General features: G+C 41.1%; 1 protein-coding gene across 1 annotated transcript in view; it reads left to right on the top strand.

Moving 5' to 3' along the window:
• Positions 1 to 19,189, top strand: part of ADAM22 (ADAM metallopeptidase domain 22) — a 189,967-nt gene that overhangs the window by 22,141 nt on the left and 148,637 nt on the right. The window lies entirely within an intron of this gene.

Here is a 19,189-nt window from a genome sequence, read left to right as displayed (position 1 = left end):
ATTCTGATGCAACAGATTTCTTTTGGAAAATTCTCATCTGACAAAATTGAAACATTTCAGGTGAACGTATCAATATGGTAGATATTTGACAAAAATTATTGATATATTTAAATTTGATAAGGTTGAAGCACTTCGTTTAGACTTTATGTTCTATCATAAGAGTAAGGGTTTGCAGAAAGTTTACATTGTTTAAAAGCATTATACAATGCATGAAGATCACCCTTCTACAGAAAAGGAGTAGCATATAGTGTGTGTGTGTGTGTGTGTGCATATGTATGTACATATATAGGTGTACATGTACAGATAACATAAATTCTATAACAGATAGGGTGAAATCTTGGCTCCATTGAAGCCAATGGCAAAATTCCCATTGACTTCAGTAGGTTCAGGATTTCAGCTGTAGAGTCAGCCTGAGGATTGTCTAATAAGAACAAATCAAATATTAATAGTATTTGGAAAGACAAGCAAAGGACGTTATTTTACTATGAACTTCTTCAGTAGCTTTTGCTATGAAAGTTATGTTTTTACTCTTCATGGAAATATGCTGTACATTTAAATATTTAAACTATTTAAAATTAAGCTTATTTTAGGATAGGGTCCATTTTTTCCCCCTAAAGGGGTCAGATTGTGCTACCCTTTTTTCCTTAAAGGACATTCAATGACCATTGGAACTGGCCTAATGTGAGTAACGCTGCCACAATCCAGCCCTAAGAGATGAACTGCAATGTTTTTCAAAATCTAAAAATCTGTTCTCTCTCAAACCAGTAATATAATGTAAACTAAATTCTGTCCCCAGTTTTCCCCATGTAGTGATGAAAATGAAAGGTGCTATTTGGCCTGTAATATGACATTTTATGCAAGGTTTCAAAAGGGCGTCTGAAATTGCATTTGCTCATGCACAAATCTTATCAAATAAAAGGAAGGACCAAGGATGCCAGAACAACGCGGGAAATGTATTTTTAATGTATGTCCCCAGGAACAGATGTTATATTCAAAATGATATATATTTTGTCTTTACTATAATTAGAGTGAGTTCTTGCTTTTATTTCCAAACTTGTATATTACATTTCTATGGCAGCATCAGACCTTTATTTATGAAAAATAAAAACTTTTTTGAGGGGTTTGGGAGAGGAATGTCAATTTTGTGGATGTACAAACAGAAGTGTATGCCAAATTTGTGGATGGAGTTTTGGAAACCAGTTTGGAAACTTGGCCCTTTATAACAATATATTTGAAAATCAGTTAATCACTTGCCTGCCAAGACCAACGTTAGAGATTCTGTTTCCTCTGCAAATATTGATGTTAGCACTAATACCTAAAACTGTGCTGAAGCAGGCATGTGTTGGTGGCATCATCAGCTCTTGCTGGCGCTTGTATTTTGGGGAGTGTCAAGGAGATGATTTTGTCTCCTCCAAGCCCCCACAAACTTTTGGAGTTACATTAATTTAAATTGGTAAGTGGTAGGAAGAGGGCAATTTTTGAAGCATCTTTCAGTCTCCTCTGTTCCAGAAAACCTGGATCTTATCTGCCTTTGCTCGGATGCCTTGATGTTGGGAGCAGTATAAAAAAACCCGGATAGGTCTGTGTGTCACAACCATCATTTGAAAATTGTTTCAGTAGACAAGTCAGTTAAGCTAGAGGTCTTAGGGCTACTTCTCCATTGTTACTCAAGGGTTTAGTATGTATTCTGGTGATTTTGGGGTAATAGTCTATTTTCTTCTCTAGTTAATTAACTATACATAATGTGTAGTAGCCAGTAGTAGAAATATGTATTCGCAATTGTGATTCCATTCTATTCCCCAACAGAGATAAGAGGTCATCGGGGAAATAAAATAAAGGAACATAAATTGATTTAATAAAATTCACTAGCTTAACAGTCTGGGCTATTTCTTGCATTTGTTCTCTTCTCCCATTTTTCATCCCCTGCTTTTTCTTTCTGTCTCTCTCCAGATTCATTGTATACATCTTCACATCATTTTCTCATTTCTCATTACTGTTTTCTCTGTTTTTTTCATTACTATCTTTCCTTTCTCCCTTGTTTGTCTGTCTCTTTATTTGAAAATCACCATTCCCTTTTCTCTGTTTTGTCTGTTTATATTTGCATTCCTTCTCATTCATGCCCTGATACCCTCCCTCCTATTATGTTGTGTCTTCCCCTTGCTCTCATCTGTATTCCATTTTCTCTTCACATTCCAGCATCTTTATCTCTCCCCCTCAATCTTTTGAAGGCTCCCATATTTCTCTGTCTCTCCCTTCCCCCCATGTCAGCCCTGTCTCTTCCTCCCCACCCCAAATGTTTACACACTAAATATCCCCTCCTCTTCTGGCTTCTGCATATGATGCTTCCTGGCAACCTCTCCTCTCACAAGTGTTCACCAACGGAGGGTCTAATGCTGCCAAGAATTTGAAGTTTATTCCCCCCCCCACACACCTTTCCCCTTATCCTCTGCATTGCCTCCTCACCCCTCCCAGAGTGGCTGCCACTGTTGAATCTGGGAGTAAGAGGAAGCAGGGCCTCCTGTTCCTTTGCCTCCCCACCACATCATTTGTCAGCAACTACAGGCCAAGCTGGCTCCTCCGCTTAGCTGCCCCCCCCCCCCCCCCCCTGTAGCTGGAGGCCATTTTCATAGCTCAGAAGAAGAACTGGATTAGCTGTGAGCAGCTGAGAAGGAGTTTGTGGAATCCTTTCACCACTAGTGAAAAACTCCCCAAAAGTAGAGTTCAGTTTGGGCTCCTTCCCCTCCATCAAAAAATAGGAACTGAAAAGAGCCTTGGTTGGCTCTAGTGTGGCTCATGAGTAATCACTGGTTTTTAGAAAAAATTACTCAGTCAGCTGTCAACCATGGAGCTTTCTTTATATTTTGAAGGTGATCTCTGCAACAAAAAGGGCTAGAAACAGACATTTAAAAATACAGACAAAAACAGATGGGCACTGACATGTGAAGGGTTGCTAAAAATTGAGGGCCCTGAATGTGTGTGTGTCTTGGCCAGTCTTTTAAACAGGAAAGTGAAAGAGGAAATAATTTCGCAATGTTTTGTTATAACATTTTGATTTACTTCAGAATTTAAATCTATGTGCATATGGTGTTTATTGTGAATCTGCAGCAGTTTTAAAATGCATTTTTGTTCATATGTAATAAATGTGCCTTCCTACATGAAATAAACTCAATGTTATGAATAGAGGGTTTGGGGCTGAAAATCAGAAGTTTGATGTAGGTTCCTGTGCAGTCAATGTTTTTTCCACTGTATACTTTTTTTTTTAGTTGCAATAATATCTTTACAGTAAGCTTTAATAAAATACTGTGTCTGTTTCAAGTTTGTCTGTTTAACTGGCTAAAGCATTTATGAAGAAGCTTTCAGGCTAAACTAGCTGTATTTTTAAAAGGTTCAATCCCTCAGGCAAGAGTCAGAAATGCATTAGTGGCATCAGTGTTTTATGATACTGTTGCCTCCTATGCATTCATTCCATGCTCGTCGTCATTATTGTTTTTTTCAGTGTTATCAAATCAAATCTCAGAATTCACTATTAGCTGTGGTATCACAGTGCTGCTCTAGGCTTCCCTATTTCAGAGCACATCTAAATCTGGCGATCAACCCAGAATCATGTGTGAGATGCATAACAATTAAGTATGCTTGTTTTTTGATTCCTTTTCCTTCAAGTTTGTGAAGCTTGGTTGGCATCTAGCGAAATGGGTATTTCTTAATTTATGCCTAATATTTCTGTTAAAATAGTTAATGTGACCATTTATACTTTCAAGTTGGTTTGTAATATCATTAAGTAAGAAATTGTATAGGAAAATCAACATATTTGAGTCTGAAGCATTTCTAGTCTTGTGAAGCAGGATATCATGTGCTATGGGGGCAGCCATCCCAACCTTGGTTTGCTCCCCACCCTCCCAACTTTTGGGCATCTGCCTAAAGTGTCAGATTTGGCCCAACCCAATCTGCCATGCTAGGCCTTTTAGAAAGGAGGTGGCAAATTGTCTTGAGTAGCTTCTGGCACTATCCATGCTCTCTGTGCTGCTGGTCAGGAAGCAGCAGCAGTGGCCTGGGTTGGAGCTGAATGTGGAGTGACCCCTGCCCTAGGCTGGCCATTGGTGAGATGCCCGCCGCCCAAACCCCCCCTCCCCCTGTGATGGGACTGGCCCACCAACCTACCACAAGCAGCCACAGCCTCAGCAAGGAGGCATAAGTGGGGGTTACTGACACAACTTTGCCGCCCCCCTTCCAGAATTTTTCTGAAATGACCTGTTGCTGTGAAGCACATACATCTGCCTTTATGAGAACTGGGCCACAGTGTATCTATCTGTTTATGGGGAGCTAATCTATCACAGAATGGATTAAAAAAAAGCTCATTAACTGGATGGGGAGAGGGCAGCTATAAGATTGTTCTACAGAACAGTAAGTAGGATTATCTATAGCAAGATTAGTGATTGAGAGTTCAAAATGTGGAGGGATTCTCCTAGGAGAAGTGCATGGAAAGCTTAGAAAAGGGGAGTGGGACACCTCATTCAGTACATTTTCTTTAGCATACATATAACCACAAGGAAAGAATTTTATTTACCTTTAATACTCGGGGGGAAAAAACACAAAAAAGGCATAAGTGTTTTTATTAAGCTGGAGAAGGACTAAATGAGGTGGATTGCATGGAGTGAGTGACCTTCACACTCCAGCCCAGCTTAGGCCATATCTACGCTACCTGCTAAATTGGCAATGCTGCGATTGATGGAGCAGTGTCGATTTAGCAGGTCTGGTGAAGACATGCTAGGTCAATGGCAAAGCGGTCTCCCGTCGACTGCTGTACTCCATCTCCCCGACAAGAGTAAGGTAAGTCGGAGGGAGACACAGCTGTAAGTCGACCTAAGTTACGTCGATTTCCGTTACGTAACTGAAGTAGCGTAATTTAGGTCAATTTACAGCTGTAGCGTAGACCAGGCCTTAGAAAAAGCACAGGTGCCTGCTGACTTAAAATGCAATGGTGGAAACTCTCAACAGTGGGTGTTGTGTGAACATACCAGTCGGCACAAGACTTGGGGTGCAGCTCTCTATTTTAGCCAGCACCGTCTCCATTAGAGGCTTTAAAAGCCTGCCTCAGAAGCAAGCCATCATTTTATAGGCAGTCTGTATAAAGAGGAAGGGTTTGTCTTTATATGCTCATGAAAGCTCAAATGCAGAAGAGCGCTGTTTTGAACAAATTGAAAGTTATAGTAGTATGTGTATTATCACTATTATTTACTAGGGTGGGGATTATTTACAGTGAAGGGATATGGCCATGCCTCTTCTCTGCCATTACCTCTTCTTTGGGACATTGTGTGCTCCCAGGGGGGCACCAAGGGACCAGTCCCTGCATTCCCCTGAGCACCCAGACTGCAGTTGTAACAGGCCATTGGGTAGGTTGTGCAAGAGGAGTGAGGAGAGAGGATCCTTGCACACTCCCCTCACCTGTGCACTCATGTGGGGCTCTGTTACATCCTGGCCTTAAATCTGGAGTAAGTTACTAAAATCAGTGGAATTGCTGTGTGTAATGGAAAGCAGAATGTTTCCTTGGGCCCTTGTATGAGATTAAGATGGGCCAGCGGCAGGGGGGGCTGATCTGGGGCTTGGAAGACTGGGTTCAGTTCCTTGCTACACCACAGATTTGCTGGGTGACCTTGGACAAGTCACTTAGCTTGTTTGTGCCTCAGTTCCCCATCTTGTAAAATGGGGATTATAGCACTTCCCTACCTCAGCGAGGTGGTGTGAAGATGAATACATTTAAGATTGTGAAATGCTCAGACATTACAGTAATGGGGTCTATCTTAAGGGTCACAATTCAGGGTGGCTGCACCTGTATTTCCCCTCAGTGGTTCATCAAGGGCACCTACTCTTGGCTTTCAGCTCCCCAGCTGTTGCCTCTCTTGGGTGGAGACACATGTCCATCTCTCTTCTGACCGCAGTATTCCCAGGCTGGACAGTTCCCTGCCTTCACTGTGTCATTCCCAGCACAGACAGGTTGCCCTAGGACATCCGCTTGCTTTCTCTTCAGAGACAGGTAACAGTGTTATTGCTACAGATATATGCTATTACATGGCTCTCTCTAAGCAAGCCTACTTTATTCTTAAGGTACAAAGCATTGCAGAGAAAACATACAAAAACAATAAAAGAACCTACATGGATGCTAATAAGCTTACCAGAGCTCATCCTAACTCTCACAGGGGCTCTGGCAAGTGAAGTCTTTTAATACCCTACCTTAGGGTATCCTTGTGGTTACAAGTTCGTCAGAGCTTCAGCTCAGAATTGGCACCCAATCTTATAGGGCCTCAGTTTGCCAAGTCCTTGCAATCCTTCTCTAAGGATTGGGGCCCTTCATGGACCAGAGGTTCTGTCTATTTGCTGGATCAGGAAGTAGGCCCCAGGTCAGCCTAAACTCAGGCTTTTAATCCAAAACTTTAGAGAATCCAGTTTGAACTAGAATATTTGTGTCTCCGCAGGCTGATAACTGAGGAAGTTCATTACCATACTCCTACTAGAGAGGGTACATACAATTCCACAATAACACATACACCATTGCATGTTTAATACAATTCTCCCAGAGATGTTAACTCTACTTCAATAAGTTTTAACTTAACTCAGTAAAGTTTATCTTAATTCCATAAGGTTTGTTCAGTATATTGCAGAATATTGTCCATCTGTCACAATAAATTCTTAAGATAGATACGTAGAGAACAAACAGTGCTGTAAAAAGATGAGGATAACTGGAACAAGAAAGATGTTTCGAAACAAGGCTCAAAGTCACCTTGTAGTATAAAATGAAACGGCATTAGAAATCAATAAAACGTGTTATGTGGAGCGCTGAACAAGTATATTGTCACCAAATATCTTTTTTCTTTTAATTTATCGCCAAACATACAAAGACATAGCAGCATTCACTAAATAACAATTAAAAAGACATTTGGAATCTTTAATGTTTAACTTCACTTATTGTTAATGCTACTTAGAAGGTAAATAGCACTACAGCAACTAAATACCCATCCACACCACCAAACACATTTTTGTAGTCTGTGATGAGAGAGAGAGAGACAAATATTCCACATTCCAAGTGGGAATATTTCTTATGGGAACATATTTCAACCAAGGTTTTTCAATCCTATGTCAGATCACGAGCTTCCTTTAAAAACAAAACAAAACAAAATGAAAGACAATTTAAAAGCCAAAAGCCAGATTTTTTTCCCCATGAGAAGACAAGCTGCTAAAAACCTTCTTGAAATTTGTATTGGCAACTAGTCACTAATATTATTATAAATGTGTCATGTAAACTGTAAATGAAAAATTTCTAAGAGCGCCCTGAATCAAAAACTTTTGCACACGTGCAACTCAAATGGATATGGGTGCTGACATATGCAAAGGTATACCAGTTCTCTACAGGTAAGTCTTTATAGTATATCCCCACTCTTGAGTCTTCACCTACAGCACTGGTGAAGCAGTTAAATGATTTCAGACTGTGTGCTATAGTCCACTCCTGGATGCCTCACACAGGACCACAAGACTGTCTGTTTTGGTGTAAGTACTAGGCCAGATTCTTCTCTCCATTACACTAGTGTAAATCCAAGGAGTGTTGCTGGGCCAGATCCTCCCGTGTGGGTGAGTTGTACTCAGGGCAAGACTTGAGGAGGCACCTGGTGGGGCAAAGTTGGCTTCAAGCCATCTTTGCTGCCCCCCAATCCTGAGTCTACTTGGAAGCCAGTCCAGTCCCCTAAAAGCTGCTTTAACCTATGCCTGGCTGCATGTAGCCCCAGTTGTTCTAGCAGCTGGGGCTCAGTGAGTTGAAGATGCATCAAAGTATGCCCCTTTCTCTTGCTCCCTCCCCCGAGTGCCAGCGCTACACCACCTGAGAATTCCCATGTGCGGGGGAATCATGAGGGGTCAGATTCTGCAGCATCACAGCTGTTTTGCACTGATAGCGAGGGGTTGAGGATCTGGCCCCACCGTATCTAGTATAGTTACACTTTGGGCCTGATACTCTTTTATAGCGAGGTCCTTTGTGCTAGTCTTACAATGTAAAGGGTGTGTGTACTGTAATTCACACACACTTTAAGGTCCAGTTTAATGCCAGAGTGATGTAAAGAGGCCGTAATGTAAATGAAAATCAAGCCCTTCAAGTGTGATTGGTCTAAACTCTTTTGCTATATTTTTGTAACCATTTGCTTATGATTCCCAATCCAAGCAGTTTTACTAGACACCTGCAGAGTCAAAACCCTACCTGGCTAGTTTGAGTTGTGCTTTCATAATGCCATTTTGTAAAGTAACTCATCCCACCCTCATCTTTAGAGGCAAACTTATACAACACCCACGTAAAAAACAATCTTACCAAATACTTCCTCCCTCCCATCATTGCTTTAAAGATTAATGTTCACTAGGGTTAATTATTATACACCCCAATGTATGTTAGCATGTTTTGGAATTGTGTTGTACTTTTTTTGGATAAACTGGCTTTGAGTGGCTCAATTTTTATTTTTAAAGTTTTTATCATTAAACATATCCACTGTGCAGAAATATGATTACTGGTGCCAATGCTTCTTCGTGTATAGTAAGACCAAATCTGAGGTTTTATTTGTGATCTCATATAGATTCTAAAGCCCAATGGGACCATTGCGCTCCTCTAGTCTGACCTGCTGTATAACACAGACCATATGTCCTCCCTGAATTCCTTCTGGACTAGAGCATATATTTAAAAAAAAAAACATCGTCTTGATTTAAAAAGTGCCAGTGATGAAGAATCCACCACAATCCTTGGTAAGCTGTTCCAATGGTTAATTACCCTCACTGTTAAAAAGTTGGTGCCTTATTTCTCATCTGAATTTGTCTAGCTTCAACTACCAGCCTTTGGCTCTTGGTATACACTTGTCTGCTAGATTGAAAAGCCCTCTTACCAAATTTCTATTCTCTATGTAGGTACTTATAGACTGTGTTCAGTCACCCCTTAACCTTCTTTGTTAAATGAAAGAGATTTAAGCTCCTTGTGTCTTTCTCTACAAAGCATATTTTAATCCTTTAATTATTCTCATGGCTCTTCTACGAGCTTTCTCTGATTTATTAACATCCTTCTTGCAGACACCAAAATTGGACACAGAATTCCAGTAGCAGTCACACCAGTGTCAAATAGAGAGGTAAAACAACCTTCCTACTCATACTTAATATTCTCCTGTTTATATCTAAGGATCTCAGAAGCCTTTTTGACCACACCTTTGCACTGGGAGTTCATGTTCAGCTAATTATCCACCATGACCTCAAAGTCCTTTTCACAGTCACTGCTTCTCAAGATAGAATTTCCCATTCTGCAAGTATGGCCTGAATTCTTTGTTCATAGAAGTATGACTTTACTTTTGGCCAGATCAAAATGCATATTATTTGTTTGCTCCCACTTACCAAGCAATCCAGTTTGCTCTGTATCAAGTGACCTGTCCTCTTCATTATTTACCATGCCAATCTCTATATCATGCGTGATGATTTTATATTTTTTCCAGGTCACCGATAAAAATGTTAAATAGCGTAGGACTAAGAGCTGATCCCTGTGGGATCAGTAGATCAGTAGAAATACACTCACTTAATGATTATTTCCATTTATAAGTGTATTTTGTGACTTGTGAGACAGCTTTTATCTATTTAATATGTGCCATGTTGATCTTGTACGTATTGTTCAAGTTTCTTAATCAAAATGTCACATGGCACCAACTCAAATGCCTTACAGAGGTCTAAGTACATTATATCAGCCCTACTACTTTAATCAACCAAACTTGTCCCATCAAAAGAAGCTGTCAATTTAGTTTGAGAAGATCTATTTTCCATAAATCCATGTTGGCTGGTGTTAATTATATTACCCTCCTTTAATTTGTACTATGTAATGTTCCATTTGGTTTCTTCTAGGTTTTAAAAAGGTGAATTGCGCTCAATAATTAATGTATTAATGTAATACAGTGGCCACCACCCGAGCACCCCCTTGTGGCCAAAGGTTGTTCTGTGCATGCTGCCTCTGTTTCCCCCCTCTTCAGTGGGCACCAAAGAGGTACCTCATTCTCCCCTTCTCTCAGGGGGGAGGGATAGCTCAGTGGTTTGAGCATTGGCCTGCTAAACCCAGGGTTATGAGTTCAATCCTTGAGGGGGCCACTTAGGGATCTGGGGCAAAATCAGTACTTGGTCCTGCTAGTGAAGGCAGGGGACTGGACTCAATGACCTTTCAGGGTCCCTTCCAGTTTTATGAGATAGGTATATCTCCATATATATGTATATATGGGGCTGCTTGAAGTACCTGTGTTCTCCAGCATATGGGACATGGCAGGGCTTCTCCCCATCTTAACAAGCACTCATTGCCATGCCCAGTCTTCTTTAAGCAGATTTATTTGTCCAAACATAAGCACATAATAGACAAAAGCAATTCCTCAGTTCACCCTTTGTCCTAGGGTATCAAAGCCTCTCCTCCCCAGGGTCTCTGGTAATCCTGCTTCTTGAAGCTTCCAAGTTCCAACCAGCTTCCCTTCTCACAGCCAGTTAGCTCTGCTCCCTTCTGGAACACCAGCCCCAAGGCTACCTCCCTGAGCATCTGACCCCTTGTTCCAGGGACCCACCACCAGAGTTAGCTCCACCCCTCTGTGGTTCCTCTTCCCAGGCATAGCTTGCCCCAGTCATTTCTCCTCTTCCTGTCCTCTGACAGGCCTGTGTAGCCTGCCTCATTTAACTCACTCGATAGGGGTCACCTGCTCTGACATGGGAGCTGGGCCTGGTCTACTCACAGGGACCAGCTACCCTCTGACAATGAAATTTTAGGTTTTGAATGTTGTTATAATTTAGGCCAGGTCTACACTACCGCGGTAGTTCGACAGCTGGCAATCGAACTTCCGGGTTCGATTTATCGCGTCTGGTCTGGACGCGATAAATCGATCCCGGAAGCGCTCGCCGTCGACTGCGGTACTCCAGCTCGGCGAGAGGAGTACCGCGGAGTCGACGGGGAGCCTGCCTGCCGCGTGTGGACCACGTCTGAACCGCGGTAAGTTCGAACTAAGGTATGTCGACTTCAGCTACGTTATTCACGTAGCTGAAGTTGCGTACCTTAGTTCGAATTTGGGGGTTAGTGTAGACCAGGCCTTAGTCTTAAACTACAAAATAAATTTGATCATCTTTCCCTTTATTAATGCCAGTACATTCATTCACATTTTAGCCAGTCCCTGTGTTCTTTGAAGAAATATCTATGGCATTTAAACACAGCAGTATTTTACACTTTCAGAATCACAGCTGAAGGAATTGTGAATAAGATTTGCTTCCTTGTATCCTGCCTGCAAATTGCACTGAGATATTGCTGGCTCTTATGATGACATAAATCACAAGAGTGAAGCATTTGTGTTTTTAGTTTTAGAATTTTATTATGTCTCTGTGTTTGGGGAGCAATTGGAATGCATTTGAATCTTCTATTTGTTTGTTTTACATCTAAACTTCAAACGTTGCTTTCACTGAAGTTAATGGAATATCACAACACAAGCCTAAGGGTGAAAAACACAACATATTGGGGTTCATTTGTACTTTGCAAGTATTCATCTGAAATGTCATAGTAGTTGAGAGGCAAAGCCTTCTGTTCATTAGTCCCAAATCAATGCCCATTAATAAAAATCCTTATTGCTGTCAGTATGACATTGTTACAATACTACATTAAAGCCTGAACTCACTGAAGTGAATAGGAATCTTTCCATTGAGCTGGATCGGAGGTGGATCAGACCCTTACATAGTCTATAAACAGTAGATTCTAGGGGTGAAAACTTGGCCTCATTGAGATTGATGGGAGTTTTACCAGGATGTCATAGAACAGAGGTGGGCAAACTATGGCCCGCGGGCCACATCCGGCCCGTGGGTCCATCCTGCCCGGCCCTTGAGCTCCTGGCCCCTCCCCGCTGTTCCCCCTCCCCTGCAGCCTCGGCTCGCCATGCTGGCAGCGCGGAGCAGATTTACCAGTGAACACAGGGTGCCCTGGCATGGGGCCCCCCAACAACAGGGGGCCGCAGGGCTGCGCACTCGGGCAGCTCAGCACCAGCACACCCCCCGTGGGGGGAGAGGAGCTGCACTGCAGGGGCAGGGGAGTGGTGCGGGTGGCGGGAGCACGGCGAACGTGGGCGGAGGACTCAGGAGGAGCACCAGGCGGCCATGCAGCTGGCCGGAGAGAAGCGGCGCTTTGAAGGGGACCGCCACTTCTCTCCAGCTGTGCGGTTGCCCCTACTCCTCCTGAGTCCTCCGCCCATGTTCGCAGGGCCACATTCCAATAGGGGGTGTGGGGGGACAAGGAGCGGGGGGGTTGGATGGGTCAGGGGTTGGGAAGTGGGAGGGGGCAGATATGGGGTGAGGGCCATGCTCTTTGGGGAGGCACAGCCTTCCCTACCCGGCCCTCCATACAGTTTTGGAACCCCGATATGGCCCTCAGGCCAAAAAGGTTGCCCACCCCGTCATAGAATCATAGAAGATTAGGGTTGGAAGAGACCTCAGGAGGTTATCTAGTCCAACCCTCTGCTCAAAGCAGTACCAACCCCAACTAAATCATCAAAGCCAGGCCTTAAAAACCTCTAAGGATGAAGATTCCACCACCTCTCTATGTAACCCACTCCAGTGCTTCACCACCCTCCTAGTGAAATAGTTTTTCCTAATATCCAACCTGGAACTCCCCCACTGCAACTTGAGACAATTGCACCTTGTTCTGCCATCTGCCACCACCGAGAACAGCTGAGGTCTATCCTCTTTGGAACCCCCTTTCAGGTAGTTGAAGTCTGCTATCAAATCCCCCCTCACTCTTCTTTTCTGCAGACAAATAAGCCCAGTTCCCTCAGCCTCTCCTCATAAATCGTGTGCCCCAGACCCCTAAACATTTTCATTGCCCTCCGCTGGACTCTCTCCAATTTGTCCACATCCTTTCTGTAGTGGGGGGGCCCAAAACTGGACGCAATACCAGTGCCGAATAGAGAGGAATAATCACTTCCCTCGATCTGCTGGCAATCCTCCTACTAATGCAGCCCAATATGCTGTTAGCCTTCTTGGCAACAAGGGCACACTTTTGACTCATATCCAGCTTCTCGTCCACTGTAGTCACCAGGTCCTTTTCTGCAGAACTGCTGCTTAGCCAGTCGGTCCCCAGCCTGTAGCAGTGCTTGGGATTTTTCCGTCTTAAGTGCAGGACTCTGCACTTGTCCTTATTGGACCTCATCAGATTTCTTTTGGCCCAATCCTCCAATTTGTCTAGGTCACTCTGGACCCTATCCCTACACTCCAGTGTGCCTACCTCTCCCCACAGCTTAGTGTCACCCACAAACTAGCTGAAGGTGCAAACCATCCCATCATCCAGATCATTAATGAAGATGTTGAACAAAACTGGCCCTAGAACCGACCCCGGGGCACTCCGCTTGATACCGGCTGCCTACTAGACATCGAGCCGTTGATCACTACCCATTGAGCCTGACGATCTAGCCAGCTTTCTATCCACCTTATAGTCTATTTATCCAATCCATACTTCTTTAACTTGCTGGCAAGAATACTGTGGGAGACCATATCAAAAGCTTTGCTAAAGTCAAGGTATATCACGTCCACCGCTTTCCCCATATCCACAGAGCCAGTTATCTCATCATAGAAGGCAATCAGGTTGGTCAGAGAGAGCCCTCCTGTCGGCTTAATTACTCCAGCCCCTGTGAGCAGCAGTAGCTATGTCGGCGGGAGAAACTCTTCCACTGATGTAGCACTGTCCACACCAGCGCTTAAATCAGCATAAGTTATGTCACTCATGGGGGTGGCTAATTCACACCTGTGAGCGACATAACTTACATTGATTTAAGCTGTAGTGTAGCCATAACTTCAGATCTTGCATTTTTTAAGCAGTTGCTGACTTGAGGTCTCCTGGTCCCATTGATATCAATAGAAGTTTTGCCTTTGACTTCACTGGGAACAGGATTTGTCCTATATTGCTGCTTGTTTGATAGTACAAGAAAGTTTAACTGGTGCCTACAGAAACGTTTGACATATTCGCTGAACTGAAAAAGGAAGCAATTTCATTCAGTTTTATAATGTATCCTATATTATTTTGTGTGTCAAAGTGCATCTCTGTGAGAACATTCTAAGTACCTGGATGAGAATTTCCCTGAGGCTTCTGAAACACCACTTAAAAGCTCAATGATCCTTGACTTCCCATATAAAACATTTAACAACATTTATATGGGTATATAAAATCTATATGTCCTCTCTTTCTTGTGATAATGTACTAAACCATAAACAAAAATATTGTTTGCTGGAACGGTCAAACCATTAAACAACAACGTATATTGCATACTTTACTGCTTTTAGTTGATTGCATAAATTGTAAGCAGTATGTGTTGGTTTACAGTGCAGTGATGGAAACAGATGTTGGAGATGGGATTATCAGCACCAAGTGAATTACATCTCCAAGGTGTTAAAATGATTTCATTGAGAAAAATTGTTAAAGGAAAATAAACATTATACTTTGAAGACTTTCTTCACAAAAAGTTTATAATCATTCTGAAGACATGTTGGGCATTTTACTACTACAGTGATTTTCATTGTTTACTGGTGACAGTGCCCAGACTTACTCTGGTTTTACTTTTTTTCTGTCACTTGGGAGATATGTATTGTTAATCCATACAGATAAATAATGTATTACGTTTATGATCTCCTTTAAAAATGGCTTTGGGCTAAGGGACCAGTCCAGTTGATTAACATATATTTTTGCCCAATCCTGCAAAGTTGTGAGCATCTCTAAATTCCATTGACTACTGCAGCAACAAAAGCCCCTGGGTAGTGTGGGGATTTTTTTTTTTAATTTTTTTGATTTAACTATTATATTGAAATGTGGATTTTACAGGGAGAATTTTTTTCTGAACTTATCCCTAAAAATGGAGTTATACCCACTTATACTAAGAGTGAATTTGGGTCACAAGAGTCCCTGCTCATAACACTCCTGAGCTATAGATAATACCATAAATCCTCTGCTGTGAATTGTTGGCTATATGTATTGTTCAGTGAGGAATTCTGAAAACACCAAGATAATCATAAAAGCCACATGAAGTGATGTGAGAACACTGTGCCTTATTCACAATTCCTAACTTGTATTTTGTGTACTGTAATTTACAGAGCTCTTCTTCCACGGATCAGTAGGTCTCCTTCCTGCTGACATAATTATTCCCTTGATAGCCTATTCTGCTGCTGCTTTCTTATCCAACCACCTTCTGTTTTCTACCTCCTCCCTGCTCTAGCATCATTACTTTTTCTCCTGTTCTCCAGTCTTCCCTGAAGCCCCCATTTTCCTTTAAAATCTTTTCTGCTCCATTACCTCAGGATCTTCCCTTTTAAAGCTTGCTGTCACTTTTGCCCCATCTCTGAAATTGTTCTCCCAGGGTACTTGCTGCTTACCCCAAACCATAGCAATTTTCTCAAAATTTTCACCCATGACTTTTAATTTTAGTTGCTCAATTTAAGAAACCTGAGGCATGTTTTTTTTCTGAGGTGCCGAACCTTTTTTGTTTCCATTAGAGATTTTTGCACCTGTATAAAGCCCCATTTGAAATTGAGGGAAGTCACATCAGTGCAATGCATATACACTGGGCATTTTAACCAGTGTAGCTGTAATGGTGCAAAAATCCCTAGTGTAGACAAGCCCGGAGAGTTGTGGGTGTGCGCATCACCTCTGAAAATCATGTTTCTGAAGTAGGAAACTCAAAATCAGAGGCAGCTACTGTTATTTTTAATTTAATGAAAAATATAATTTTCATTTACAAATGTAATCAGAAATGATGAAAACCTTCTACAGCTTTTTACATAAAAGTTAAAGGTTGCTGTGACAAAATGCCATTGAATCCAGTGAATATTCAAATACTCTTATGTAGTAAACATCTTTCTTTAACTGATTGCATGTGGCCATATATTAAAATAGCAAAAGCATTCACTGAAGTCATGGTGGCTTTCACCATTTAATTTTTCATTTAAAATAGCTTGATCTAGAGCATCTAAATCTCAAATAAGCTTTAATAATATGAAATAAGTGTTGTTAGCCGTTGTGGATAAGTGTTTTGAAAAACCATAGCCAATTGGCATTTACTGGACATTATGGGCCATGTTTTTTTTAAATGGCCTCTAGATCTATCTAGATGTACAAAAATGGTACATACATCAATTTGTATGTACAAAATCTGCATTTGGGAACACAAATAGACATTCATAGATGCAAATTAGGTTGATATATAATTAGTTTTGCAAATATATGCAAATGAGCCAACAGAATTGTGGGAAAAGGAGAACGAGTTAACACATTTTATTTAGACTTTTTAAAAGTCTTTGACAAACTAAGTAGTACTAAGAGGTGAAGTAATGTCATGGATTAGAAACTAGCTCAGAGATAGAAAACAAAAAGTAGGAATGGGTGGTCAGTTTTTAACATGGCAAAAGGTTAACAGCTGGGAGCTCCAAGTCTTGGACTAATATTGGTAGTGTTTAACACAATTGTTAATGATCTGGAATAAAGGGAAAGCAGGGAGGTGGCAAAATCTGTGGATGGCATAAAATTATTTAGGTTAGTCAAGATTGGTGAAAACTGGGAGGAATTTCAAGGGGACCTAACAAAGGTAGCTGAATAGACAGCACACTGGCAAATGAAATTTGGTGTTGAGAAAAGTAAGGTACTGCCTATTGAAAGGAATAATTTAAATTATGTGTACACATTGAGTTCTAAAATAAATGCCACCACTCAGGAAAAAGACCTGCATGTCATTATGGATAGTCAGGCAAAACCTCTGCTCTCGCCATGGAGCAGTAGCCAAAATAGCCAACAAAATGCCCAAGGATTAGAATAGAATATAAAAATGAGTACAAGATCATGCTCTTTTATAAATCAAAGGTCCTTTGGAATGCAGTGTAGATTTCCAGTCACTCCACTTCAGAAGAGATAGAAAAGGTGACCAACATGATTCTGGGGGTTACTAAGTGCCCTCAATTCCCATTTAATCAGTTAACTTCAATGGGAGGGGAATCCTCTGCACTTTGTAGCATCAGGCCCCAATTTGTTATCAGTAATGTTGTCAGATGAGCAATGGGGCTGATGTTGATTTGAATGGAAGCTTGTCAAGCCCTGTCTGTTGGAGGGAGAATCACTGAAAAGCAGGGTCTAGTGGGGAGAGGAGGTGTGAGGGAATGAAAATAGTGGACATCAACAGGACGCCTAGAGGGAATTGGTGACTTAAAATTATCCAGTCAAAGATGAACAAGTGTGTGCGTGCATGTGTGTCTGTGTTAATTTTCTTTTTGAAAACTTTGGGAATTTATATATGAATATAATTTCTGATGTAAAGTTATTTGTGTTGCAAAATAAGTAATTAAAATCTGTTTTACTAAGGACATCAGCAAGAATAATATGAAATGAATTTTTATTCTGCAAGACTGAGAATCAACATCCAGTATTAAAATCTTACTTTGATAGCATATAATACTTTGCAGATGGCATGTAGCAATGCTGGACTGTGTTGCACACAAATTCTATTGTCTTATCAAAACAATAGATTCTATTGCTTTCATCACAATTTCTATGACAAAGATAAAGGGCTATTCATAAATTATACAGAGATTTGGTTCTGTGATCAAATTTGTAATCTTTTAGTTTCTTTTTTTATTTTGCCATTGATGTTCAATACCAATGACTTCAGAATTTTACCTGTTTCCTTTGTGTATAGTTTCCCATTTGACCTGTGATGTATAAACTACACTAGATATTTGTGTTTGTAACTGCTTTCATTGGCTAGGAACAGCTTGCAAATGAAACCTGGGTCTTAATTTAATTTTTGTAGTAAAATGTACTTCTGACTTTAAAAAACAAAACTTTGAGCATAAAGGGTTTTGAACATATCACACTAACTGAATCACTTTCTACTTATATTAGCAATAGAAGTATCTTCAACATGACATCATTCTGCCCAGTGTTTGCTGGAAGACCACTTCCACCACTCCCATGCACAGAACAAGACCAAATCCCAGGTGATGGTGCACACACCAGTAGACTCCCAGCCAGCAGTGAGAGCACTGGGCTGAAGGTGGCCACTTCATTTGTGGTCTATGTCTACCCATTCCCCTTGCTTGATTTCTTCAGAGCCCAAACGGGAATGTATACTGCTATTTCTAGCCTTGAGGCAGTCGACCAGGGCTCTGAGACCTGCTGCTGTGGTTTTTCGTTTGTTTGCTTGTCTGTCTTTTTTTTTTTTTTTTTTTTGCAGTGTAGACATAGCCTCACATTTCACAGGAAGGGTGTTGGCCAGGGATCTGAGAGTGTTGCTCACATGTTAGTGTTTGTTTGTGCCCTGTGGCTGATATGCACAATATACCCATGTAGATTATTCCTTCTCTTCATAGGAAGTGTTCCATAAGGGTAAATATTAGTTTTTACTAGAATATAGGCACACACTAGGGTTGCTTTTGTAAGATATATATGCACTTGTTCGGGAGATGGTTGCACTGTTACTATCTGACTGTTCTATATCCCCCCCTTGGCCTCCCGCAAAAATTTAACAATAAAGCTTTCATTTTTATACACTTATGATTTGAGCAACTCAGGATACACTATATATCTTCCTCTAAATTATTTCAAATATCTCTTTGTTTTCTATTTTGATTCACTTGCTTATTTTCTGTGCTCTTATTAAATGATGGTAAATGAACCAAAGAATCAAGCATTGAAAACAAAAGTCGTATATTTACAATGCACTTCAAATAAGGCACTAAATCACAAGGCTGACTTCTATTAGTGAAATACAAAACAATTTGCATCACATAAACACATCAAAATCTTAGTTATTCAGTGAAATATGTGATTATATTAATTCTTAATAGCAAAATGATTTAGATACATTATTGAAGAGAACTATATTTTTAATGTCCTATTCTCCTACTCCAGCACACAAGTAGCTTCGTGTGGGGAGAAAAGAGCCTCATATCAACTGAATAAAATACTGTCTCATGCTAATAGCTTTGTATTGTTTAGAAAAATAAATGTCAAAAAGTTAGAAGGTATTTATCTTGTGCCCTCATTCTGTTCCATTTACTTTATTTCTTCCATCTGAAAGAAAGTAGAGTACTGTCATTTGGTGTGTGATGCATAGTGTGATGAGAGAAGAGGTTCGTTTTGTACTTTTATTAA

The sequence above is a fragment of the Emys orbicularis genome, chromosome 2 (assembly GCF_028017835.1).
Source record: "Emys orbicularis isolate rEmyOrb1 chromosome 2, rEmyOrb1.hap1, whole genome shotgun sequence".
NCBI lineage: Eukaryota > Metazoa > Chordata > Testudines > Emydidae > Emys > Emys orbicularis.
The sequence above is the reverse complement of the archived record's forward strand: the minus strand, read 5'-3'. Positions and strand labels throughout refer to the sequence as shown.